The sequence below is a fragment of the Equus caballus genome, chromosome 3, assembly GCF_041296265.1.
Source record: "Equus caballus isolate H_3958 breed thoroughbred chromosome 3, TB-T2T, whole genome shotgun sequence".
Classification (NCBI taxonomy): Eukaryota; Metazoa; Chordata; class Mammalia; order Perissodactyla; family Equidae; genus Equus; species Equus caballus.
This window is the reverse complement of record NC_091686.1, coordinates 113067694-113095060: the sequence shown is the minus strand read 5'-3', so window position 1 is coordinate 113095060 and position 27367 is coordinate 113067694. Positions and strand designations below refer to the sequence as shown.

Below are 27367 nucleotides of genomic sequence, written 5' to 3'. Positions count from 1 at the left end.
AGTTGATTTTATTTTTACAAGCTTGATACACTCTCTCAGTTTCTAGTTTATCTTAATGTAGACAATAAAGTCAATCTCGGATTAAGTAATTAAAGGTACAAAAATAAGTTGATTCCATTGACTGGGCACTTTAATGCCTACTCTAAATCTTCTGCCACTTGTTTCCCTCTCACATTTGACTAATGCTCGAGAGAGAAACCCTGATTGGTATGATCTGGTCTCTTCACTGGTATTTTATAGATAGGGTTCTGTTTTATGGACAGTATAACTGGCTTCTCCCTTGAAAGTAAATAATTTTCTTTGTATTAAGGATATTCTTTTTAAATAACATATCAGCAAGGATTTTTCTTCTGAGTCTGTAATTTTTTAAACCAAATTTTCCAATGGGCAGTATCTGTCAATCCTTCAGGGACCTATATAAACACACAGGTGGAATCACCCATGCAAGCAGTTGTTTCTAGCTAACAGATGGTTTTCTCAGAACAATATGTTTTGCTCTTGGGCCAAAGTGAGTAAAATTTGGTACTAGACCCTAGAATTTAACCTCATATGTTGGCAGTAGACTAGAAAAGATCTTCAGATGAAGAGAGCAGAGTAAAATGGAGAAAGCCATACACTGGGAGTCAGATGGCCTGGATAGGATTCTGTGCTGGCGCTCATTAGTCATGAAACTTGAGGTGAGCCAAGGACCTTAGTTTCCTGATCCATGGAGCAGAAGGTGGGGTAGATTGTCTCAAAGTTTCCTTTCAGTTCTAGAATTATGAGGTTTTAGGTACTTCTTGGGTTATTTTAAGCTAAAGTTAAATGTTGACATGGTGTAAGCTTCTAATATTTTTCTTCTGATGAACTCAAGTAGCCTATTCTAAATTGTAATATTTATCTTAAATTGCTTAAACTCCTTCAATCTAACAAACTAGTATTTCTTATTCAGCAAACAGTTGCTGAATGTTGTCCATGTGCCAGGTACTGTACAAAGGCCTAGAGTAACAGAGATAAGTGAGACGTTTAATTACTGTCCACAAGTAATGACATTGCAATGTGCTAAGTGCCCCAAGAGAGGAATGAATGAAGTGCCGTTGTTGTTCAAAGGAGAGGTTGATTTATTCTGCTTTGGGGGGAGCCAGGACAGCTGAGAAGGAAGTGGCATTTGAAGGGGTCTTGGAAGATGTGTTTGCCAGGTGGAAGATGGTGCTGAGGAGGTAACTGAAGGGCCTTACGGGCGGACCGAGGGGCATGGGCAGAGTGAGGGAGATAGGAAGACGCACAGTGTTTGAGTAAACCTTCCAGATTGAGTTTCAGTTTCCAGGGCTAAATCATAGGGAACAAATGGTGGGGGAGGCAGGGCTTTGACTAGACAGAAGAATGGGCAAGAATGCTCTGGAAGTGGAGTGAGGAATTAGGAGGTCAAATTCTTGCTAACATTACCTCTGGGACTTCTTCACAAGTTGAATAATAATTCATAGTTTTCTTGAGCCTCATATATAGTGAAATTTACTTGCACTTCTACCCATAATTGTTGAGTAGAATGATTAGAACATTTGTCTCTGTTAATTGAGCATTTACCATATATTGTCTTATTCTCAATGTCCAAGTCTGATATCTCGTTAAAAACTTTTACCCACATCTTCTTTTCCAAAAATTTATCTCAGTATAACATTTATAGAACAAACATTTTTTAAAAATGTGTTTTGTTTGGCTATGGGACAAAGGATTAGGTTTTTGACAAGGAATCACAGATATGTTTTAATGATAGGCAGTGTATTCTTCATATATAGAATATCATATTTTACCTCAAAATCCCAACTCAAACCATTTTGGTCTATTGAAAGGATAAAATGGGATGATGGTTTGGAAGCTGTTTTTTGTGAACTTTAAGGTGTAGATTATTGTAAATAATTATAACTATCGGAAAGAGTACACTATTTATTACATTTTATGTCTGAGTCTCAGCCTTCTCCCTCCACGGTTATAGGGTAGGAACTGTATGTCAACTTGGAATCGGACTCTGTTTTGAGCCATTTAATTTAGACACTTATTATTTTAATGTAAGCGCTTTTACTTTGGCAGTCGACATACAGTTCTAATTAGTGCTTGGAACACAGCAGAGTAGGTTGATGAGGTACAAGACATGAAAAAATACGTTCTTAATGGCCTGCCCGAGGACTCTGGCAGCATCCAGGAAAGACGCTTTCAGCACAGTGCTCGATGCTTCTGAGAAATCATCTTCACTGGCACTTACACTCTTATACATTTAATCGCTTCGGTGTTTTGAAAATGTCAAAATATTGGCATTAGCAGCTTTGTCATCTATACCACACTCAAGAGAGAACAGTAATTTCTTAAGCTCATTCTGATGTAGCAACTGATGTTTAAGAAAACTAAACTTGTTTTCTCCATCTGCCCAGGATTCGCTTCCCAACTTTGCCAGTCAAGCTCTTACTCATCCTTTAAACCCTAGTTAGAATATCTCCCCCCACAGTCGTCCCTCCCTTTCCCCCGTGGCCATTCCCTTTTCTGTATATACGCATTGTCTGAATATCTACATCTACATGACCACACTGAGTTATAGTCACTTTTTAATGCATTAGTCTCCCCTGTTGACTCTCAATGTCATATTTGTAGAACTGTGTCCCCACATCTGAATTTTGGTTGCATCCAATTAAAATGCACTGCATGGTGGAATAAAAAGAACACTCACTTTATAGTTAAACTCTTATAGGTTAAATCTTAACTGCTATTTACTTGCTATGGGAACGTGACCAAGTCACTTAACTTCTTTGAGCGTCTTCAAATAAGAGTAGTAAAGCCTGCTCCGCAGGATTGTTGAAGATTACATAAGATCCATCCATCAGTTTACCAAATATGGAGAGATCCTGTTACACGTGAGCCACGGTACTTGGTACTAAGAATATAGTAGTCAATAAGGCATGATCCTGCCCTGAGAACTTTATAATTTAGTGGGAAAGACAGACAAGAAAACAGCCCATTGCAATATAATTCTTTCTTTCTTTTTTTTCTGGAGGTACTGAGATTGACATCTCTTATCAATAGGTACTCTTTGTTTTGTCAAGGAAGGATTCACCCTGAGCTAACATCTGTTGCCAATCTTCCTCTTTTTTCTTCTCCCCAAAGCCCCAGTGCATGGTTGTCTGTCCTAGCTGTAGGTCCTTCTAGTTCTTCTCTGCGATCCGCTGCCACAGCGTGGCAACCGACAGGCGAGTGGTGTGGTTCCATGACCGGGAAACAAACCGGGGACACTGAAGCAGTGAGAGTGCTGGACTTGAACCACTAGGCCGTCAGGGCTGGCTCTGCAATATAACTCTTGAAGGATGAATAGGAATTCTCTAGCACAAGGGTTCTAGGGGGCAGGGTGAAGGCAGCAGGGTTTAGGGTGAAAGGGGAAGCATGTGTGCTGCCAGAGAAAGATGACAAGTCAAGACATGGAGAGAGGCATAATATAGCAGTAGCTGTGGGGTTGAGGCTAGAGATGTAAATACCATGCGGGACCTCACAAGCCAGGCTCAGGGCAGGGGGAACCTGTGAGGAGTAGATGATCAGGTTTGCCTTTCAGAAAGATCTCCTTCCTTGGCAGGGTGTGGAGTGGTTTGAGATAGTCAAGGGAATCAGTACAACCAGTTCAGGGGCTGTTGCCTAGAAGAGGTGATGGCCCCTATAGCAGGAGTTACGGTGGGAATGAGGTAACGAGAATGTATTGAGAGAGATTTAGGAGGAAGATAAGGCAGGATGTGATCCAACGTGGTGGTGAAAAGAAGATAAGGAAAGGAGAGGAGTCAGGGAGAAGAAACAAGAGAAGTGGTTTGGAGTGTAGTGGGGAATAGAAAGTCCAGTTTGGAACCTGTGGGGTTTGAAGTACCCATGGGAAGTGTGGGACATCTCGAGTTCATCATCTTGAACTCATGCATATTTTGACCCAGCTGGTTTTTTGTTTTTGAATATAAACATTTCCCCTAGGATGATATCAACACTGATGAATTTTGTGGCAAAGATTTATTCCAGGGTGAACTCCATTAAGGCAATTTAATTCCTTGATCCATTTTCTATATTGCATATTTAAACTGTTTACAATTGTTTCCACTTTCATTTTTATTTTACCAACATTATCTCCATCAAGATAAAATCATTCTCCTGTTCATTTTAAAAGGAAGCTGGATTTTTCAACTTTTTTTTCTTCATCTTTGTCAAATTTTTAGAGATTATAGCTTTCTCCATGGCAAGTTTCCTTTTAGGTCCACTATTTTTAGTGTGTCAGATTTTACACATGTAGACTTTTATCAAATCTTTTTCATTTTTCATCAATTTGTGAGAAAAATTTTTATCATTTGCTGTCTCTGCTATTGTTAGCTGTAGTTTATTTTTTTTAACCAAGCCTAATATTTTCCTGAAACTTTTTGCAGTTTTTAAATTTACCAACAATATGTGATCTTCAAGTCAGCTTTTCATCTATAGCAAATTCTACTATGTATCATTTTGGGTCTTGTCACTTTCATTTTGGTCCTTAAGATCAGACTGCCTCTTGTTGACAGAATCAAAATGGCATACTTCAGCCTATGGATGGCCAAGGGGAGATGTCCGTGAAAGAGGGTATGTATATAGGTCTGGGGATTTGCAAAGAAATCTGAAGTCAAATACAGATTTGGGAGTTATTTGCATCTGGGTGTTGAGGCCAAGGGGATGGGTGACATCTCATGAGAGGGTGTATAGGGTGAGAAAAGAGTACCTAGGAAAACTAGGAGGAGCACCAACATGTGGGAAAGAAATGGCCCGAGGAGGAAGAGTCCATGAAGGACAGGCAGGAGGTAGGAAGAAATCCGCAGGAGGGCATTATCGTGGAAGTCAAGTCAAGGAGAGTGGTGGCTAACAATGACAGATGCGGCAGAGGGCATGTAGGTTACATACTGAAACGTGTTCTTTAGATGGAACAACAATAACACCATCACTCTCCTTGGTGAGAGCCATCACGTGAGTGGAGAAAAACTACCCAGCTGAGCGTACTCACAAGAGGAGAGAGAAGGAAGTGGAAAAAGTGCAGACAATTATACAGCTAACATTGACTGTAAGAAGGGGAGTTTGTTTGCCTGTTTGTTGACTGGTTTATTTATTTCCTTTTAATAGGAGAGAGACTTGAGCATGGTTAAGCACTGATAAGTTGGAGGGAGAGTTGGAATGGGATCCCTGAAGAGTGCATTAGGGCCCTAGTCCTTTCCAGGAGCCGGGAGCTGACATCAGTCTTGCTGCCTAAAGCTCCGTATCCAGTGAGTCAGCAGCAGCCATGTGTCCCACAAGCTGTAACCACGATAAATCAACAGATCCAACTGAGCTTCTACTCTGGTGTCCTAATTAATCTTCTGATTCTTTACTGGGCCTGGAGCTCTACCTAGAACTTTCACTATTTGCTTAACACTTAAAATCCTGAGTCAAGGGGATTTTATCTACTGTCCTTACACCCACAATACTGTCATCTGACCTGATCCTTGAATATTACTGCTTTTGAGAACGTCCTGCTGCCACCTATGGCCCACGACATCAGATATCCTCGCTCTCCAGTTGTGTGCTGGAGATTTACCACATCTACTTAGAGCCACCACTCAGAGGTTAGATAAAACTAAAACACAACTCTGCTATGACCCCGCCCATTCCCTGCTCCTTCCCTTTGTCCTGAGACTGCATACATTATAGCAAAACTTGGGTTGCCTCACAAACAATGGGGCAGTAGCCAACACACTCATCACCTATCAATCCATTAAGCTCCCACTTAACTATTCACCCGTCTCTTTGCTTCCTATTTTGTCAGGCACTTACTAGCACCAGGCACTGTAGCAAGCAATGGAGGTTAAAACATGAAGAGACACTGTCCCAGCCCTCTCGGAGCTCACGTTCCAGCAGGTGAGTTAGTTGTTGTTGCAATGCTGTGTGAAAGGTGGGCCAGGGAGAGAACCAGTTAGCCTAGGTGATCAGGGACAGGTGGAGAGCCTTAACTTTTTTTTTCTGTGGAATCTATAACAGTCTTATGAGGCAATGGACCATATGAAATGCATTCTTCTTATCCTAATGTAATCACTCCACCTGCCAGTTCACACAGCTCCAAAGGTTAACTTTGTTTTTTGAAGCTGGGTAGGTTCCAAAACTGCGATTACGTTAAAGAAAGCTTGTCTCCTTACGTAACAATCAAGATCAGCTACTGAATCTCCAGGACATTGAAGAAAGGGCATTCTCTTTGAATCCCTTCATATTTTTAGCTGGCATCCCCTTCCACCCTGTCCCTGTTCTGACCGTTCTTTTTGCTTTTTGCCTTCAGAACAAAGCGCAGGACAATTTTGTTGACTGCTCTTGAGTCAAGTGTGTTTGTCTGACCTCTGTGGCATTAAGTTCTGGGCACATGAATAAAATAAAGGTGGACTGGGCAGTCATGGTCTGCTTCTTTCCCTGACAAGTCCTCCAAGGCTCTGTCTTTGCTTGCTTTGACGTGCTGCTGCCTCTGGTCCCAGCACCCTGTGTAGTTAGAACACTGCGATGGGACAGGTCTGGGGACCCAGAGACGCCTGCTTTTGTTTCCCTGCACCAAACCGCTGTTCCCCCAGGAGTCCAAGCATGTCAGATTAGGCTGAGAAAGAATCAGGGGTATTGGATGTACATTTCATCGCAAAATTGAAGTGTGCAATAAACACACATTAAAATGATCTGTAAACCAATTTATTACCAACTTTAGACTCACAGAAGGGTAGGCCGTTGGAAAATGGAAAGGAATGGAAACCCTCATTCCTTCCCAGGGCTTTCTCTCCCTCCCTGATGTGTGTCACAGTTCCTGAATCTTGTGCCCTGCCAAAGAATGAGTGGGGGCCCATCTGGTCTTTGTTCATGGTCCCCACAGGTCCCTCTCTGCACAGCCCTTTACACTGAGTGCATCTCCCTATTTCTCTGTCTTGCTTGGAGCACAGAACTCGGGTGGGGCTGCCTATGGCGGGTCCCAGCCACATGGCCATTCCTGGTGTGAGTCTTTCCCTCTCTGCCGGGAATGATAGATGGATCCTCCCTTCTCGGGATCCCAGATGTCCTTTTCTCCCTCTTCCTCCTCATCCTTCCCAAGGGCAGGGGGTGGGGCAGTGAATGTTAGACTCACAGGCTTTTCTGTTCTTCCCTCCACGTCCGCTTACTGAGGCAAGGAACACGCGGGTAATTCCATGCTCCAATGGGGGCAGGGGAGCAGGGAAAGGAAGAAGGGACACACCTGGAGCAAAAAGATACACTTTAGTATCTTAAATTAGTATCCTGCCACACAAGCAAAAGTGCTAATAGAGAAGAGGGTCTCCGCTAAATATTTAGAACAAATATTTCTAACTTAAAAGAAAAGTCTTGGTGAATGACAGGCATCTCTGGCAAGGTGGAGGGAGGAGTTTTTGCAGTGGGTGGAGAAGGGGGTTTGGGGAATTGATGTCTGTGCTGCTCCTCCCTTCCTGCTCTCTTGTCACTTCCCCATGGCGGCTCTCTTCTTGAGCCATATTGTCTCCCTTTCTCTCTCCGTTGCCTGCCGTTGTCCTTTGTGTTCACCTTACATCATGCCTGGAAGGCCAGTTAGAGAGGGTTGACCAAGCACTAGTAGGTTCCCCTACTTTGGGAGTTTACTCAGAGGGCCATACACCACGGCTGGACTTCTCCCTGTGGGTTGCTTATGTGAAATATCTCCTTTAAATTTCTGCATGAAATATTTTCATTCCTTTTTTAGGTTTAGTTTTACTTTTTGAATATTTTTAACATTTATGTGATTCCAAAATCAAATTATGTAGTTTCCCCCAGCAGTGTTGCTTCCATCCTTGTGTCCTCCATGAGGTTTGCCTCAGCTGTCTAGAGGTAGCTAATTTTGTTTCAGGTTTATTCCTCCAATATTTCTTTCTGCAAATATAAGAATATATATATATAATATATATATATATGAAAGATGGCGTATGACTTACCAGTTTGCACCTTGCTTTTTGCATGTAACAATCTTGGTATCCATATTGACACAGAGGGATCTTCCTCATTTTTCTTCAAGGCTGAATATAGAGAATTGTGGGAACATGTCACAGTTTATAAGTCCCCCATTGATAGACATTTGGATTGTGTGCAATCTTCTGCTGTGATAAATGATGACACAATGAATAGTCTTTTGCATCTGTCAGTGAATTTCTTTTTTCTTTTTCTTAGATTAGCCCTGAACTAGCATCCACTGCCAAGCCTCCTCTTTCTGCTGAGGAAGACTGGCCCTGAGCTAACATCTGTGCCCATCTTCCTCTATTTTGTATGTGGGACACCTGCCATAGCATGGCCTGATGAGCAGTGTGTAGCTCTACACCTGGGATCCGGAGCAGTGAACCCCAGGCTGCCAAAGCGGAGCGCGTGAACTTAACTGCTGTGCCACAGGGCTGCCTGTGTCAATGACTTTCTTTTAGTAAACACAACTAGGATTGAGGGCAGAAGGGCAGGGGAGAGAGGGAGAAATGGAGGGGGGAGAGAGAGAGAGATGCTTGATTTTTTAAAAGATGGTCCCTTGGACAAGAACATTTGTCAAAGAAGGCCTGGATGCTCTTGGGAATTAGCTGACATTCCAAAGTGTTCTCTTTTCCTGATAGCTTTTGCACCCCTTAAGACGACACTGAGAGCGACCCTAGTCCCTCCACAGCCTTTGAATGAATGGGAGGCCCTGATCTGTTTGGGTGATTGGATTTGTCTTGGCAGGTGGGGCTGGCTATCATCCACTTAAGCAGGACAGGTTCTCCAGGGTGCCAGGAAGCCTCCTCTTCAACATGTTCTCTTGATTTTTACTGACTCCTTTGACAGGGAGAAGCCTCTTGCTTACGAGCCACCCACTACGAGAGCACTTGCTGACGTTAATGTGTAAATGGCATCCGTACCAGGCACTTTCCTGAGAAAACACTTTGATAGAGCAGAGGACAGAGCAAGCATGACGATGCCCAGTTGTGGAAAACGGGAGAGGGTGTCTTCCGACCGAGGGAGGATGGGGAGGCTCAGAGTAAGACGTATTTCACCAGGAAGTCTCCCAATCTGTGAATTGAGCATGCCTCACACGGAGATGGTATTTCCTCCCTGACGCTGCTGCTCCCTGCCTTACTAATTCTAATCCCCTCCCCTGCTTCGCTGAAACTGGAAACCTCAGTTATTTGTGCTTATCTCTGTGCCTCGAATGTCATCTGTTTTGTTGCCTCTTCTCTGGTCCAGCTCCTATTGCCCTAGGACAGACCCTCAGCATTTTTCCCCTGGGCCATTTCAGAAGAGAGGAGCAGAAAAGCCTGCAGACTCTGGAGCCAGACTTCCACATTTAATTCATTGCTCTGTATTTACTGGCTTTGACTCCCTGGGCAACTCACTTAACCCCCTGTGCCTCGGTTTCCTCCTGCCATTTGAGATGCACAACAGTATTTGTTACATTCAGTCTAGTGGGATTAAGTGAAATAAAATGTGGGAAAGGCTTGGAACGGTGCCTGGCATGTAATAAGTACACAATAAGCACTAGCGATCATGTCCAATGTCTCCTAACTGGTTTCACTGCCTTCTCGTCTCCACCCCTAACCCCCTCTCTTTTTCCCACATAGTAGGCAGATTGGTTTATGATACGTATGAACAAAGCACTTCCTGCTGGAACAAGTTCCATGATGCTCTGGACTTCTCAAGCTGGCTTCAGGCTATCTTTCTGAAGCCATCTCCTCTCCTGCCGCAGCTCCATAGGATGCTGCACTTACCTAGTCCTGCCACTGCCATCTGCACTCACATCTCTGTGCCTTTGGGGCTCTCTACCTAGGATTTCTTTCTTTCTCCTTTTCTCCTTGGTAATAATCCACTCTTCATCCTTCCAGACACAGATCAGTTGTCACATCCTCAGTGGAAACTTTGCTGACTCTCCCCTCCTCATCACCAAGTAATGATGATGGTTTCCTTCCCGGCAGTCCCATGGCAATTTGTATATCCCTCCAACTTAGCCCGCCTGCCATAGCAGTGTGACTATGTATGCACTCCACGTCACCCATGCCCATAGAGGGGGAAGCCATGCCTTCCTGCCCATCTCGGCTCCCACAGGATTTCCCTGTGACCAAATCCTATTCTACCTTTCCTCATGGCATCACAGATTCTCTTTGTAGCACTTTTCACAGTCCCAAAAGGAATTGAGGAAGTGTTCTTCAGTTTATGGATAAAAGTGGTTGAGAAAGAGAATGAGAGGAATGCATTTGGGAAGGACGAATTTATGAGTTGAATGATCTGGTTCCTGTGCTTTGTGTCTGCTTCAAGAGCTTGCAGAAACTTTTTAATACAAAGTGTCAGTCTCTGGGAGGTCCCTCCACCAAGGATTTGCTGTCCTCTTCTTGCTGTGTTCACTTCCTTCCCTGAGACGCAGTTAAGAGAGGACAGAATGAAAGCTTCTGAAACCATAAAAATAGATATGCTATTGTCCTATTGTTCTGTATGGAGAAGAGGGCCACCTACCCTGCAGTTGTTCACGCCGATGCTCCTTGTTTTAGCAATGAAGCACTGAACTCAGACCCAAATCATTGCTGTTTGATGTTGGGTTAGCATTCTCCTTCAGGAAAAAGTCTACTGAACCCAACAGTGGTGGGTCGGGTTCCCCAGACACAGAGCAGGAGACAGGGATTGTTGTGAAAGTGAGGTGTTAAAAGAGAGCCCTCAGGAGAAAGGGGAGTGAGAGAGGAAGAGTAGGGAAGGAGAAGAAAGCCCAGCGTGGATGTGGCATTGGCAGGGACAGCCCTGGCCCTGACCCCACAGGGAGCTTGGGAGCATGAATTGCACCATAGAGCTGGACCCCCTTGAAGCAAGGGGTATGGTTTTTTAAACCCTCGTGTCAGTCACTCATGGTCCCCTGTCTTCTCTGAAGGGAGAATGGTGGAAGCCTAACCTCCTGGATGAGGCAGTTCCTTTTGGTCGAGCACTGACAGCATCTACTACACCAACAATCTTGGAGCGAAGAAGTGGGGAAAGGTGATAGCTCAGAGGATGTGCTAATGACTAGAGTCTCAACCTCATTTGGGGGAACTTTGGAGACAATGCCGTGGGGATGGGGAAAGTGTGTGCATATGGTGTCTGTGCATGCCTGTGTTGGAGGAAGGTGGTCACAGAGTTTCCCGAGCTATATGGTATGGGACCCAGGCAATTTTATTAGGATATTTAGGGAATGATGACCTCAGAAGACACAAGGACTTAGCAAAAGTGAAGCAGCAGACATTTGGTTTTTGGTTTTTGATAATTCAGGGACTCTTTAAAAGGCCATAGCTTTGCTGTGTCTTTGTCTTGGTCTAGCAGCAATTGACTGTGGCTATATGTTATGTTTTCTGTTTAATTAATTTATTTAGAATGTCCATGCTGGTTTTGTAAAGTTTTTTTTTTTTTTTTTGAGGAAGATTAGCCCTTAGCTAACATCTGCTGCCAATCCTCTTTTTGCTGAGGAAGACTGGCCCTGAGCTAACATTCGTGCCCATCTTCCTCTACTTTATATGTGGGATGCCTGCTACAGCACGGCTTGACAAGCAGTGCATAGGTCCACACCTGGGATCTGGGCCAGCAAACCCCGGGCCACGGAAGTGGAAAGTAAAAACTTAACTGCTGTGCCACCTGGGGTGACCCCAGATTTTGTAAAGTTTAACCCATACACAGAAGGTGATTGCAAGAGGAAAGTGGATGCTGCCAATCCCTTTCGTTGGGGAGTTAGTGCTGGATGCTCTGAATTGAGCTCTGCATTCCGGAGAGCTGAGACAGCAATGGGATAAGTGTCCGGTTATAAGGTTCTTATTATTTGGGAAAATACAAGATCTATAATGTGACAAAGGGCACAAAACTTTATTAATCTCTTCCAGTAATCTCAAGCCAAATGGGCAAGACTCCTTGCATAAGTTGGTTAGCATTGTTCCTACCTGGATAGCTCCAAGCATGAGTCTTTGGCCCTCTCAGAGTTTCTAGAGCTGCCTAATGTCCTTAAATAAGTTCCTTGTCTGTTTTAACTTGGACTTTTAAGAATGGATGACTTCAGAAAGCTGGAGGGCTTCCAGACATACACGTGGCCGACTTTTGTATTTTTACGTGTATAAGCATCTTCAAAAAGACCATAGCTTGCTGGTTGACTGAATGTTTGCGGGTCTTGCAGATACTTCTACTGCTATCAGCGGGTCCAGCATTATGTTTCTAAAGTTTTCCCCCATCTGGTCTTCAATGGAAATTCCTATCTCTGTAGTCATCATTTTCTAGAGGCCTGAGTACGACATTCCAAGCGCAGGGTTACTCATGGTGACAGGGCTTGAACAGGCCAAGTTTGAAAACCTTACCTTCCAAAGAGTTGCTAGATCCTGAGAACTGTAGATGTTATATTTTTTGTGCATGTGTGTGATTGAGGTCTATAACTGTAGAAGCTGTTTCAACAGCTCCTGAAAATGGTCGCTGACAAATCTGTAACTATTGGCTTCTCTCCTTCTTTCATTTAGAAGTCTGGTGCAGAAGAAATAATAAGCAGTTAATTGAGAGGGTTCAATCATTTGGGTTCCGGTTAAAGTCAGAGAAAGCCCTAATCTTAGTGCTATTGGCCCCAGGAAGTGATCTGTTAGAGCACCTATAAAACAGCTACAATATTATTAAGGGATGTTATCAGAAAAATCATTTCCCGAGCAGAGATGTGAAGCTTTAAGATCTATGTGTGTTTCTATCCATAGTGAGTTGGGTTTTATACAAATCCGATTATTGTGTATAATAGGGTGCCAGGTGTGGTGGAATTTTTTATTTAGAGGTGAACACAGGAAGTCACATTGGAGCAGAATCCTTCATATAAATATCGGAATTCAAGCATATCTTGACTTCGGAAAATGGTAGACAATTAACTGTTTTTGGCTTGTTTCCAATCCTGAAGTCTAACGAAGACTTCTCAGTTTGCAGAGGTTGTGGGAGGGACGGATGTATTTGCATAAGGATCCTAAAAGCCTTCTGAGAGGGAAGGAAATGAGGCATCGACCTCTTCTACCAAACGTTAAAATTAGGAAAACCTGCCATGGTGGACTATAGTGGACCTGAGCAAAGTGCAGTGACAGAAGAGGACACTAAATTTCCCCAAAAGGAAACACCGCAAGACAAAGTGGAGTCTGGCAGTGATCTGAGCTCCATACAATAGCCCCCAAAAGGCAAAGAGCTCATTCTGGCACACCATGAGCCTGAGTTCAGAAGATCCACAGGTAGGAGCCAGGAAACCAATGCTCTTGCATGCTATGATAAAGATCATAAACATTCCATACTGCATTAAGGGCCACCGAAGGATTTAAAGCAAGTCAACGGCTGAGTTTTTGTATTAGAGAGCTCATTCCAGTGATCAATGTGGAGAATACATTTAAGAGGAACAAGAATAGAGTCTGGGAGGCCATTGTCTTGGTCCAGGGGAGAGGAATAGAGCCTGAGTGAGCCAGTGATAGAAGGAAAAGATTCAAGTAATAGGAGGAAAATCTGTCATGACTGCTCAGGGGAAGCACTACTTAATTTGTTTGCTATTAATGCTGTTTATTACCATTATAAATAGTAGGGATTGTAATAAGTGGCCAATTATTCTCCTCCTGATTCCACTTGTTACAGCTGTTGGTCTCTAAAAAGAAAATAAGAAAGGCGGGGCTTTGATTAGCTTCACTTACTTTCCTAATGACTGTTGTTATTATTTTCAGTATATTGAGTGGAGTCATTGTTTTAATTTGCATAAGTGGCTTTTGGATATGCAAAGATCCAATTACATTAAAAGCTAGATATCAATTGATATAGGAGAACAATTACCTAGATATGGCCATGACATTAAATAGAACAAATGTCTGACTCGAGAGTTTGCCAACATTTCCATTGAGTTAATTCTTGCTGCCAAGAATAATGGAGGAGAACATAAAGAAAAGGAGAAGAAATATAGATGGTCTTAGCCAAATGATACCTCTGCACATTAGAAGAATGGGTTTTTTTTTTAACCAAAATGTTTAAAATTAGAAAACCAACACATTTTTTGTTGTAAAACAGCAACAATAATCTAAAACAATAAAATGGTGTATATGGTAAAAATGAAAAAGCATCCGCCCCACAACCTCCTATTGGCCGGGACCTGGGATAGCCACTATTCACAGGCTGGTGGGGATTCTTCCAGGTCGGGGGTGTCCTTAAAGAGATTCTGTTCGTTTTAGAGTCTATGACAGCACGTGTTTCATCAAGCTAATCTTTGACCTATTTTCTTATCTGATAAAGTCTACTTGATGATTCAGTTCATAGCTTGCTGGTTGGCTGAATGCTAGAACTGTTGCTGGCAAGAGATGCTGTCATGTTGGGGCAGTAGGCAGTGAGAATAAGAGGAACAGGACAGAAGGTCAGGAGAAGTGGGTCAGGTGAAGCTTGAGTACCAAAGGCAGATCCAGGCACGAAAATAGGATGATGGGCTTGGGAATGAAGCCCTGGAAGTCCACCTTCTCTGCCTTCATTTTTTCGCTCCAATCCTAATCACTCTGACCCCGCTGTTGAGTTTTACCCCCAGCCTTCTTCCAAATTATTCTCCCAAAGGTCACCAAGGGACTATTTGGTCACCACATTTGATGACCTCCCCTCCATTTTTACCCTCCTTAACCTCGCTCAGTGTTGACATTGCCAACCACAGGCTCCTTTATGAATCTTCTGCTTTCCTTGGCTCTGGTGACAATGTGCTTTCCTGGTTCTTAAGTGTTCCCAACCATTCTTGCCCTGATTTACACCATTCTCTTCTCCTGGTCCTCAAATTGTGAGCATTACCTACAACTCTGTGTTTTTCCTGCTCCTCTTTTCTCTGCATTTTCTATTTCTTGGACATTTAATTCACTTCTGTGGCTTCAATGATGATCTCTATGAGGGAAACTCTAAAATATTATCAATATAGACATAGATAAAAATATGAAGCTAGCCCTGACCTTCCCTGGAGTTCTGATCTTCTGTTTTCTCTCACCTTCCAGACACATCCCATTTATATTTCACTTTTTTTTTTTGCAGGGCAAGGTTTGGCCTAAGCCAACATCTGTTGCCAATCTTCCTCCTTTTTTCTTCTCCCCATCCGCCCAAAGTCCCAGTACATAGTTGTGTATAGTTTTAACTTCTTCTGGTTCTTCTCTGTGAACCGCCACCACAGCATGGCTGCTGACAGACAAGTGATGTAGTTCTGTGCCCAGAAACAGAACCCAGGCTGCTGAAGTGGAGTGTGCCAAACTTTAACCACTAGGCCATCAGGGCTGGTTCTCATTTGTATTGCAAACTCAGCATTTCTAAAACTGAACTTGTGGTCTTCCCCATCAGACAAACTCCTTTGCATGGCCTATGGGGGCCTTGGTGATCTATCCCTGCCTACCCTTCCAGTCTCGTGTCTTGCTACTCTCCCACAAGGACCCTCTGTTACAACAGACCTAAATACCTGCAGCTGTCACATGGCTCTGTGCTATCAACTGCACTCCCTCCACCTGAAATGCCCTTCTCCTCAGACCTGGATTTTTTTTTTTTTTTTAACCAGACAACCCTTCTTCACTCCTTGAAACTTCTCTTGAGTATCGCCTTCTTTAGGAAGGCTTGCTTGAATTCCTGAATCTGGTGCCCTTCTGCTGTCTCCTAGAGCAGCCCCTGGAACCTTCTGTTATAAGACTTATCACATTATGGTGTATTTGGTGGTTTCCTTTCTTGTGTTTCTAACTAAACTGTGAGGCCTCTGAATGGAAGGACTGTGTCTTTGGTCTCCGCACCCGCAGGACCTAGTCATACATAGTAGGACTGAGTAAATACTGAATAAATATAAGAACCAGCTTCTCTCTCCTGGCTTCTCTATTTTTGAAGAGAGTAAAGCCATCTCAAATTTTTTTCTCAAAGCCTGACTTCTCCCCCTAACTCCAGAATCACATTCCTTTGCAATATCTCCACCTGATTGTTCAGCAGGTTTATCAAAGATAGCAGGTTCTAAGCAAAGCTCTTGATTCCTTGGCCCACTGTTCCCCCATTTCAGAAAGGGCACACCTATTTATAACTGCTCAGCTAAGCAAAGACCTTAGAAGCATCCTTAATTTCTCCCTTTTTCTTATACTTCACATCAAATCTAATTAAAAAATCATATAACCCTTATCATATATTGGGAATCTGGCCATTTTTCGTTGTGTCTAACGATATCACGTTAGTCCAGGCCACCATCGTCTCTTGCCTGGACTCTTGTGGTGCCTTCTCACTGGTCTGTCTCCATTTGCTCTTGCCCCTCTACAAATGATTCCCCCACACAATGGCCGAGGTCCTTAGCCTGGCTTACAAGGCCTTTCCAGGTTTGGCCTTTGGCTACCCCTTTGGTCTCACTTCCTGCCACCCACCCCTTGTGGACTCTGCTCTGCCCACACTGGCCTCTGTGCTGCTTCCTGAACACGCCAGACCCACGTCGGGGTTTTCCCTTACTGTTCTTTCTGCCTTGACCTCTCTTCTTCCAGAACTTTTTGTGGATACTACTTCATTCTCTTCCGGTCTCTGCTTAGAAGTCACTTCCAGAAAGAGGACTTCTCTGATCACACTGTCTCAAAAAGGACCTCCCTGAGCCTCTATGCTCTTACCCAGATTTTTTTTCCTTTACCTCCTGATATTTTATATTTCTTTATCTATCTATTGATCTCTTCTAGCTAGTATAAAAGCTCCCTGAGGATAAACTCTTTGTCTATCCGGTTCTTTGCTGCAGCCCAGCATCTGGAACAGTTCCTGGCATTATAGTAAGAGCTCTGTAAATATATGATGAGTGAATTAATTATTCTGGTTCTTGAGGGCTGAGTCGTCTTTGGCTCTCCACTTGCCTTCCTTCCTGTGTATAGTCACCACGTCCATTAGAGTCTTCCTTGTGCGTATTCAATGAATATTTGTTGATGCAAACTGTCTTACACTGTGTCTATCACTGAGCTGCTTACTTCCCACAATTGCTCTATCAAATTTGGCGATTATGCGACAAGAACTTTGTAAACCCTAAAGCACTGCACAAATGTCATTTGCCTTCCAGTCCCGCTGAGATGACACTAATTAATGTTACTTCCACTTCCAACCCATTCGGGAGCCTCTGACTGATCTTCCTGCTTCCAGACTCTCTCCAGATAATATATTCTGAACTCTGCTGCCCACTTAATCTTCTTAAAGCATTGCCATGATTGTGTTCCTCTCCTACTCAAAACTTTGACTGCCTTCCAATTCCTGACCAAATAATATACAGACTCCTTGGCTTGTAACCAAGATCCTCCCCAACCTGGTGCTGGGCTGCCTTTCACTGTCTCCCTCTCTTCCTCCGTTGAAGCTCTTGATTTTCAAATCAACCTAGACCACTTGCTTCTTCCTGGGCACAACTGCCTTTCTCCCTCCTCTCCTTCACTCACTCTTTCCCTCCCACAGGAATGCTTCCTGCACTCCTTCCCCTGAAAAATTCACACCTGGCAGGCCCGGAGCAAATGAACGTCATGAGGCTTTCTTTCCTGGGTTTTTCAACTTTTAGGTGATCTTTCTCTACTTTGTGCATGTTTACAGCATTTAGTGCTTTCTATGAAGGGGGCATTCTTACCCCCCATCCTACCTTTCCTTAAAGAAAGAAGGAAAAAGATCAAGGAACACTTTTAGTATCTTTCTCCTCTTTCATCATTTTGATCTGGAAGGCCCAGAAAGTCTGATCTCTGTTTGTCCAAGCTTCTCTGATTGTTTGTCCCTGCCTTCCAAATAGACCATCTGGTTCTCTTTCTGGGATCTGCTGCCAACAATATGCATGCGTTCCTGGCTCCTGCCTCTGTATAGTAAGGTTCTGAAGACAGGTTTTCATCTTGCTGGTTGTAGCAGCCTGCCTTTCTGGGTTGGTAGTGGGGCAAAGTCATGGGAAGCCCACATCTGCTACAGGATAAGCTACATTCTCCAATCTAGCCATTCTGAAGTATCAGGCTGATGTTTTGACCTTTATGCATCTGCCTCTATTTCTTAGTTAGCTCTGAGCTCTGAAGAGAAGGAGAAATTAATTATCACGCTTCCCTTAAACTCAGACATCACCCAGATGACCCTTTTTATGAACTCCTCTATAGAGCATATTTTTATGATGTCTTATTCAGATTTGTCATCCAATATCACAAGCGTATAGAAAGAAGGGGCAGTATTATACACTGTCATTATTCCTAATTCTCTTTAGACTTCAGATTCATGGGCCAGTGTTTGTATGGAGGTCAAAATGAGCAAATAAATTTGATACTAAGAAAAAAATTTAAGAATAAAGTATGTATGGTGAGAAATGGGATGTTTCCCATTGGAATTTTGGCTGAAACTCAAAGCTAGTTGCAATGTCTGACAAATTCCCTGCATCATAAAGAGGAACACTAGCCACATTTCTGTAGGACTTACTGCGAGATGAACAAACGGGTTCTTTGACTGTTAACTCCATCAGCTGCCTTCAGCTATATAAGAAAAAGCTTGGGAAGATGGTTTAAGTGGGATATGATGATTCTCTGCTCTTCACTCAGGGGGAGGAGAGAAGGGCCTCTCCCCTTAAGCCAAGTTAGGGTGGTTCTCACAGCAAACCTAGAAAGGGGGATTATTTGGCAGGTGGGAATATTGACATCTCCCCCATGAGACTGGTGCCTTCTTCTTGCCCAGAGAGTTCTGAGGGTGCAAGGCTGGCTGAAGCTGCCTGAGAAGGCAGGTGAAGACTTCGGGCAGCAGGGGAACAGGCCAGGACTTCCAGAGTTTGATAGAATAAGCATGTCTGAGCAGACCCCCTGGAAGGCATTCATGCTTTAGTTGTCTTCGAACAGTCACACTCAGAGTGAGTGTAAAGGCAGTTGTGGGAGGAAAATAGAAACCAGTTATATTAACGGTTGTGGAGTGCTGATCCAGGACTAGGGTACATGGAGTATTTTATTAATCCTCACAACGACCCTAAGAAGTCGTACTTTCAGTCCTGTTTCATGGAAGGAAAATGGAGGCATGGAGAAGTTGCCGTTTGCCCAAGATCATAGAGTTACCATGGTTATGACTGGTGCTGAAAGAAAGATCCTTGTATCTATTGGCTTGGTTTGGATACCATTCATCTGTTGATGAGACCCAAATTTACTACCTCTAGTTCCTATCTCCCTCTCTCCTGAACTCAAGGCTTGTATATCCAACTGCTTATTTGATATCCCCATTTGAGTATTTAATAAGCAACGGAAAACCAATACAGTTATGCATCACATAACAACATTTTAGTCAATGAGAGATCACATATACGACGGTGGTCCCATAAGATTAGTTTATAAGATTACCATAGGTGTGCACTAGGCTATACCATCTAAGTTTGTGTAAGCACACTCTATGATGTTTGCACAATGATGAAATAACCTAATGACACATTTCTCAGAACATATCCCTGTCGTTAAGTGATGCATGACTATATAAACAAAATGAAAATTCTCGATTGTAACCTGGTGCTGTCTCATTCTCCCTATCTCATTTGCTTAAGCAATGAGGACATTTTTAAGGAAAGCAGATCCTTTCCCTCCCCCTCCCTTATCCAATACACCCAACTCACGTAGAACTTGAATCCATCGATTTCTTTCCTTTTCAACTCCACCTTCTTAGTCCAGGCCACCATTAGCTCCCGCCTTTATTCTTCCCTCTTCCGTCCACCCTCCACAGTGGACTTTATTGGTCTTGTATTTCTCTGAGAACAAAAGTCAGACTGTACCGTGGAGCCCTGCAAGGCCTGGCTTCTCTTTCCCTCATGCTCTTCCCATTTCCCCTGGACTTGAGCAGCACCAGCCTCCTTTCTGTTCCTCAGGAGCCCTGCCATTTCCACTTGCTGCCCTCTCTGCCTAGCATGCTCTTTTCCCATCATTTTGTGTGGCTAGATCCTCCTTGTCCCTTAGATCTCAACTCAAAAGTTAACTTCTCTTTGCTACTCCTAGTTACTCCATCTCTTTTCCCTGTTATTTTTTTCATAGCCCTTCATGCAATTGGTAAATATTTTGTGCATTATTTTTTGAGTTGTTTTCGGATGTCTTTATCTCCACCCCTCCCCCCAGTTAGGGTGTAAACTGCCTGAAGAAGGGACCTCGCTTATCTTCTTGTTCATCACTGTATTCCTGGAATCTAGAATACTGCTTCATAGGTACTCAGCAAGTACTTGTTAAATAAGTGAATGAATATTTCAGTAAATATTTGTTGTATGAAAGAAGAGAGAACCAGGTGTCAGAAGCCATGTACTGGATATGGTGAATTTTTAACCTAGTGGGAGTGTGTTGTGGAGCCAAAGCACACAGTTATCATAGTTAGGACAATCGTCTCTTTTGGAGACATTTAAAAAGTACCGCCTCTCTCTCGCACTTACTCTTGTATTCAAACAATATTTGTTATTTTCTCATGTTCTAGGCACTAGGTTAGTGGCCAGGGGTACAATGAAATAGGCACAGTCTCTGTCCTCAACGCTCATGGTCTAGCAGTCCCCACTGGACATGAGTAGGGAAAGGGGGAGGGGCAGGGATTGGGGCAAGTCTCCAGGAACCCCCATAATACTCCATAATATCTCGAGGAAGTTGAAGTCTGAGTTTTTTCATCTTAAATACAATTTGTAAGAAAAAACACAGAAAGAATCTCTAAGGAGAGCAAAATGCCCACCCTTTGAAGATAAGAATTACGAACGAAAAATTGGAGCAGAGTTTCATATAGAGCTCTGTTGGCTGTTGGTGTGAATGTGTCACTTTTCTAATGTGAAAGATACAAGATGCCAATATTAAAGCTGAAAGTTAAAGCTCAAGATGCTTTCAGCCTTTTAGAAATTACAATAGCCCTATTACTCACTACTCCTGTCCATATTAACTTCTAATGCAAGGGAATGTGGAACAATGCAGAAAGCAGTGGAAAAGTTGGAATTGGAAAACCTGAGTGAGAATCCTTGCTCTGTTCTCCCCTAGTTTGTTAGCCTTAAGGATGTTGCTTAATCTTTTCCAGTCCCAGTTGACTCGTCTAGGTATTGGAGATGAAAAAGAATTTATCTCATGACATTGTGTTAGATTAAATTAGCTAATCCATGTAAAGTGCTCAGCATAGTGCCTGTCATCTAGCACACTGAATAATGTTAGCTAATATTAATATGATTTGGGGGAAAAATTACCACAGTACGACCTAAGTCATGGGATTGTTATGAGGAGTAAATGTGTGTACAGCGTGTGTGTAAATACCTACTGCCGTGCTTAGAGCATGGTAAGACTCTATAAATGGTTGCTGAGTAGGCTCTGTTGTTGTTAGTGCCATCAAGTTGATTCTGACTCCTGGCAACCCTGTGTCCAGCAGAGTGAAGCGCTGGTCTTTCATTCTCTGCCCTTTCCATCGCACAATGCTCCCCTGCTATTCGTAGGATTTTCATGGCCAATTTTTTTGGAAGTGGGTGGCCAGGTCCTTCTTCCTAGTCTGTCTTGGTCTGGAAGCTCCACTGAAACCTGTCCATCATGGGTGACCCACTGGTATTTGAAATACTAGTGGCATAGCTTTCAGCATCACAGCAACACGCAGCTGCCACAGTATGACAACCAACAGACGAGGGATGTGGTTCCCTGCCTGGGAAAGGAACCCAGGCAGCTGTAGTGAGAGCTCCCAATCTTACCCACTAGATCACCAGGGCTGGCTGTCAAATAGGCTAATGTATTGCAAAAGCTACAAAGTATAGATTGCTATAAGAATGCCTCTGCTTCTTATTTTGTTATTTATTTTTTCAACAGAAATACGCTGAGTAATTAAAAGCCTACCAATGAGGTATAATATTTAGAATATTCAGCAATCAGTAGGGCGTGGGTGCTGACAGCAGCTCCAGAGTAGGATTCCAAGGGTCCCCACTCTGCCAAGCATTATCCCTTTAGTCAGAAATTGTGAAGAGGTCTTGGAGGAGTCCCAGGAGGGACCAGAGAAGAGGAAATAGGGGTGTGGGGTGGCAGGGTTTGCATAGGGTAGCAGGTGCTTTCCAACAAGTACAAAACAATTTTGCCATTTTAATATCTGGGTCGGCTGTGTTGGTGCCAATCATCTGAAGCAGCTCTACCCCTAAAACTAAGCTGTACATAAACCAGAGTTGAGAGGCCGGCCCAGTGGCGCAGCGGTTAAGTTCGCACATTCCACTTCTCAGCGGCCCGGGGTTCACCGGTTCGGATCCCGGGTGCAGATATGGCACCGCTTGGCAAAAGCCATACTGTGGTAGGCATCCCACATATAACGTAGAAGAAGATGGGCATGGATGTTAGCTCAGGGCCAGTCTTCCTCAGCAAAAAGAGGAGGATTGGCAGTAGTTAGGTCAGAGCTAATCTTCCTCAAAAAATCCCCCCAAAAAACCAGAGTTGAAAGCAGAGAGAATATATCCTATGTACACTGTTGTACCATTCGCTTCTCATCCTAAAAATGTGAACAAGGGTTTGTTTGCTTGAAAATCATCCTCTGTCAATAAGCCGCATCAAAGACAAGACTATGGGAGCTCAGCTTGAGAGGAGGTGCTAGTGTTATATTAGGGTCTGTAAAGGAAGGGCTGTTTTTGGAAATCTGTGGGTGAGTTGCCAACTGCATGAGTCCCACTGTTGCTGCTCCTGATAATGCATTATTAGTCATCTTTATTCCAACAAAATCCTCATCCTTCTCAATAGATTTAATGCTGAATTTAAAATTCACTCTAGTAATAATATTTACAAGTGGTAAATGAATTGAGCCTTAACAGTCCTCTGTGTAATGCCTTTAAAATCAGTACTGACACACTAGATAGCGTGAAAATTTGGTGGTCTCCGTGGCTTTGGAGTTTGGAAATTACAGTGATGAGGAGAAATGGAGGATGGATCACATGTTTCTGTCCTTTTCCAAGTGAAAGAAGTTTGAAGAGGCTGTGTAAGCTGATTAGCGCAAAGGACTCCCACGATCCACCTGCTGGGTATCTTATGTGAAAGCACTTCTTATAAGGAGTATTAGCCAGGGTTCTCTCTCGAGAGAGAACCAACAGGATGTCTCTATGTCTATGTCTATCTCTGTCTCTGTCTCTGTTTCTGTCTCCATCTCTCTAATCTTTATATTGATGTTTAAATTTATCTATCTAGAGATGTATTTTAAGGAATTGGCTCATGCAGTTGGGGAGACTTGACGAGCCCCAATCTGATGAGCTAGGCCAGCAGGCTAGAGACCCAGGGAAGAGTTGCAGTTCTGGTCCAAAGACCATCTGCCGGCAGAATTCCTTCTTGCATGGGTGAAATCAGCCTTTGTTCTATTCAGGCCTACAACTGATTGGATGAGGCCCACCTGCATTATGGAGGGCAATCTGCTTTACCCAAAGTCCACTGGTTTAAATGCTCATCTCATCCAAAAAGTACCTTCACAGGAACATCTAGTATAATGTTTGACCAAATATCTGGGCACCGTGGCCCAGCCAAGCTGACACATAAAATTAACCATCACATAAGATAATGTGAAGAATTATTGATTTTTTGTTGTTATTTATCTATTTCCAGGAGGAAGCTGCACAGATGTTGAAACGACTACTACAGGATGAGATGTTAAACTGGAAAGAAAACTTACAGACCTACAGGAACACAAGGACAGTAACATCTTTGTATTCTCACAACCCAGAGATGTAAAATGTGTGTGTAAGATGGAGATAGAGCTTCTGCATTTTCAAAATGCTCAGATGCCTGCATGTGAAAGGCAGAGAGGAGAACCGGGACTCTCAGAGGAGATGAATTTTGACTCCAGACTGACTGGAACCATCAGGAACTGGTGACTTGTGACCACAGCTCGTCCCGAGCAGACTCACTGCTGCCTCTGTGGTGAGCCTATTTTCAAAGCCCCACAGTGGCCCCTTGTAAACTTTTCTCTTTTCCCTCAAGCCCTGACCCCTCCAGTCCACTTGAGCTCCCACTGTGTGGAGACAAAAGGCCACCTATTCTGTAGCATCCCCCTCAAAACACCTCTATTTTCAGCCCTTCTTCCTCCCTATTTTAATGAGCAGGTTTTCTGGATTTTTCCCGAGGCCAGTTTCCCTGCTTGTGTGCTTGGCCCCATCCTTTCCACCCCCCCAGGACCTTACTCATTTGGTGAAAATACAACTTTTTAGAAATAAATATGTAACGTTCTCTGCACTTAATATTTTATGGTAATTAGGCTTTTTAATCCCAATGTCTGCTATGCTAGGCTGACAGGATTTTTATGTAAACTAGCTGATTTATATATATGTAAGTCCTATATATGTATATGAAAATTACATTGGTATGTTTAGACTAGTACAGCAGTGAGGATGACAGAGAGAAAAGCAGGCGTATGAAAATGCAGAACAATAGATTAAACTGTGAAGCCTTTGTAGGTGGACAGCCTGAGCATGCTTTGCTAATTGTTTTGAATCCTCAATACCCTGTAGTGCAGAAAGGGTGGGGCAAGGGGCCCAGAATCACACATGTATCATGCCTTAAAGGCAAGCTGCAGACAAAAGCTGTGTTGATGCCATTACTAGAACTCCTCCCTGCCATGTCCCCTACCCCCACTGCTGGGCCCCCTAACTTGTTTATTTCTATTGAAGTATAACATACATTAAATAATTTTCCCCTTTTAAATGCACAGTTTGATAAGTTTTAAAATATGCATACTTCTATGTGACCACCAGCACAATCAAGATACAGTTTTGATTTCATCACCCAAAAAGTCCTCTCTTGCTCCTTTGCATTCAAGGTCTGCTCCTCCCAATCCCAGGAATCCATCAGGTTGTTGTCTCTGAGCATTATGGACTGCGTGTTCATGTCGCCCCAATTAATATGTTGAAACCCTAACTCCCAACAGAGTGGTATTAGGAGATGGGGCTTTTGGGAGATAATTAGGTCATGAGGATGGGGCCCCCATGATGGAGATTAGTGCCCTTATAAGAAGAGGAAGACAGCTAGCTCTCTGCTGTCTCGGCCATGTGAGGATACAGCAAGATGTCCTCTGCCAGCCAGGAAGAGAGCCCTCAGCAGATATTAGATCTGCCCGTGCCTTGATCTTGGACTTTCTAGCCTCCAGAACTGTGAGAAACAAATGTTTACTGATTAAGCCACCCAGTCTATGGTATTTTTTTGTTATAGCATCCCAAGCAGACTAAGACGCTTAGTATAAACCAGTTTTGCCTGTTCTAGTATAGATTCACAAATTAGTTTTGACTGTTTATACAAATGGTACATTCGATATAAACTCTTTATTGTCTGGATTCTTTTCCTCAACCTAATATTTTAAAAATTCTTCTATGTTATTACATGTATCAGTGTTTCTTCCTTTTTATTTGTTAGTGGTATTTTATTGTATAAATACACCACAATCTGTCACATTTGGGTTGTTGCCAGTGTTTGGTTATTATGAATAAAACTACTATAACATTCGTGTGTGTGGACATATATTTTAATTTCTCTTGGTACATATTCAGGAGTGAGATGGTGAGTTATGCTTAACTTTTTAAGAAATTACCAAACTGTTTTCCACCAGCAATGTTGCTTCATATCTTCACCAATACTTGGTATTGTCAATCTTTTAAATTTTATCCTCTCTAATAGAAATGCAGTTATGTTTTATTTTGGTTTTAACTTTTTGTATTACCCTAATGACTAGTGAAGCTGCTTGTCTTTTCATGAGTTTATTGGTATTTCATATACCTTTTGTGAAGTGTCTGTTTAAATCGTTGCCCATTTTTTACTAGGTGTTTATCTTATTATTCAGTTGTAAGAATTCTTTGTATGTTCTGAATACAAGTACTTGGTCAGGTATATTCATTGAAAATATTTTATCCCAATCTGTGGTTTGTCTTTGCGTTTTCTAAATATTGTCTTTTGAAGAGCAGAGGTTTGTAATTTTGTTAAAGTCAGATTTTGAAAGTTTTGTTGTAGTGTGTCCTTCTGTGTTCTACCTAAGAAATCTTTACCTGTTTCCAAGGTTGTGAGGATTTTCTTTTATACTTTCTTATAGAAGTTTTATAGTTGTAGCTTTTTTGTTTAAGTCTCATCTATTTAGACCTAACTTTTATTTAGAGCTGTGAATTAAAAATTGAGGTTAACTTTTTGTGTATGAATATTCAATTGTCCAACACCACATACTGAAAAGATTATTCCTATGGAATTCTCTTGGTATTTTCAGCAAAAATCAATGGACCACTTAAGTTTGCATCTATTTCTGAACTCTCTATTCTGTTCCATTGATTTCTGTGTCTATCTTCACACTGATATCACACTGTCTTGGTTACTGCAGCTTTAGAGTAAGTTTCGAAATTAGGTGGTGCAAATTCTCCAACTATGTTCTTTTTTCAAAATAGTTTTGGCAATTCCGTGTCATTTGTATTTACAGATAAACTGTAGAATTGACTGTCAATCTTTAAGAAAGTGTCTGCTGGGATTTCAATCGGGTAGAATTGATACCTCAACAATATTGAGTCTTTTAATCTATGAATGTGGCTCTTCACTAATTTAACTCTTCTTTAATTTCTCTCATCAATATTTTGCATTTTCAAGCCACAGATCTTACATGTATTTATTATTAAATTTGTTATTAATTAGCTTATATTCTTTCATGCTATTATAAATGGCTTATTTTTGAAGTTTAGTTTCTGTGTGTTTGTTGCTTATACGTGTAATACAATTTGTATATTGGCCTTGTATATACAACCTTGCTGATTCCATTCATTTATTAGTTCTATCAGTTTTTTTTTTTTTAAAGATTTTATTTTTTCCTTTTTCTCCCCAAAGCCCCCCGGTACATAGTTGTGTATTCTTCGTTGTGGGTTCTTCTAGGTGTGGCATGTGGGACGCTGCCTTAGCGTGGTCCGATGAGCAGTGCCGTGTCCGCGCCCAGGATTCGAACCAACGAAACACTGGGCCGCCTGCAGCGGAGCGCGCGAACTTAACCACTCGGCCACGGGGCCAGCCCCTATCAGTTTTTTTTTTTTTAAGATTCCTTAGGGTTCCCTATGTATTATTCCTGCTAAAAATCAGCTCCACATCCCTGTTGTTTTCTTTGAGAGCTGGACTATGATCCCATTTCTTTGAATTTGTTGTCTCTCCTTCCATCCTGTGTGTCTAGACTTTGGCTCATTTTCTTTTAGACTCTGACCTCACCAGTTCCTCTGATCTTGGAGTCTCTAATGATCTTGGAGGAAATGCCTTACTTTCACTCCAGCTCTAGCACTAACCTCAAGGAACCTGACTTGCTGCCTAGTCAGTCCTGGAAGGGGACCTTAGGATCATGACCCATGAAAAAGGTTGAATATGGAAGATGGTTATAGCGTAATTCATAATGAAAACAATTAAAGGACAAAATGACTGGACAGAGACAAGCGCTGTTC

At 42.6% G+C, this 27367-nt stretch overlaps 1 long non-coding RNA gene across 1 annotated transcript; it reads left to right on the top strand.

The window, feature by feature from the left end:
• Positions 1–426: 426 nt before the first annotated feature.
• On the top strand, positions 427–25417 carry LOC102147832 (uncharacterized). Its single transcript, XR_290078.4, has 3 exons — positions 427–677; positions 5813–5904; positions 23529–25417. It is a non-coding gene; the product is annotated as an uncharacterized lncRNA (long non-coding RNA).
• The last annotated feature ends 1950 nt before the right edge of the window (positions 25418–27367 follow it).